Genomic DNA, 843 nt, shown 5'->3' on the forward strand with positions numbered 1-843 from the left:
AAAAAAAAACTTAAAAGCAGAGAGATGGCCACAGTTTTTCTTTTTCTATATTTTATTAATATTCTTTAGTTTTAGCCTATTGATTTCTTAATATAGCTCTCCCTAACCCCAATCTCTAGCCATCCTATCTAAAATTAGCAAACGAGGCATTCCACATCCACAGCCCTGCGTCACAGCAAGGAGGAGGAGACACTCGCATGGTCCACCCACCATATGAAGAAACTGAGATCAGTAACTTGGACAAGGTTCGTTTCTAACCAAGTAGTTGGTGGGAGAATTGGGGATTCTAACTCGGGTCGTGAGACTCCAAGTTCTGAGCCCTTTCAATTGATCAGTAGCCCCCGACACTGTAAGCTCTGCAGTCCGCTCCTGGCTATTGCCCATCAAAGGCGGCGGCTGGCCACAAAGCCCCTTTATTGTGGACCGCCTGCGTCAGCGTCCTGTGGACATGGGCAACAACTAGCCCGGAAGAGCTGTCTAGTCCTAACACAGGCTGTTCTGGGAGGGGAGAGGGGGTGCAGGGGCGGGGCTGAGCTGGCCTGATGCCTCCGCCTTCCTGGCCCTGAGGACCGGGCCATACCCCTTGGAAGGAGACCTCCAGGAAGGTGAACATCTGTAAGGAAGCTGAAGAAGCCTGTGAGAGGGCAGGCGTGTGTCCGTGTGTCCGTGTGTCTGTGTGTGTACAAGTGCAGGCTTGTGGGAGAAAGCCATCTCAAGGAACTGAATGGAGGAATGGGGGGAGCGGCGGGGTGGCGGAAGATGGCTGGAATAGGGGTACAGGGGGTACAGAGGAGGCAGAGAGGGATAGGAGTTAAGTGAAATGCTGGAAGAATCCAAACACCC

At 52.2% G+C, this 843-nt stretch overlaps 1 protein-coding gene across 1 annotated transcript in view; it reads left to right on the forward strand.

Moving 5' to 3' along the window:
• The first annotated feature begins 537 nt into the window (after positions 1 to 537).
• The window catches only part of C6H4orf36 (chromosome 6 C4orf36 homolog), a 9,593-nt gene continuing 9,287 nt past the window's right edge, over positions 538 to 843 (forward strand). Inside the window, exon 1 of the mRNA XM_044680536.1 lies at positions 538 to 615. The gene's annotated coding sequence lies outside the window, so the exon portion shown is untranslated. The remainder of the gene's footprint in view (positions 616 to 843) is intronic.

The sequence above is a fragment of the Gracilinanus agilis genome, chromosome 6, assembly GCF_016433145.1.
Source record: "Gracilinanus agilis isolate LMUSP501 chromosome 6, AgileGrace, whole genome shotgun sequence".
Lineage (NCBI taxonomy): Eukaryota > Metazoa > Chordata > Mammalia > Didelphimorphia > Didelphidae > Gracilinanus > Gracilinanus agilis.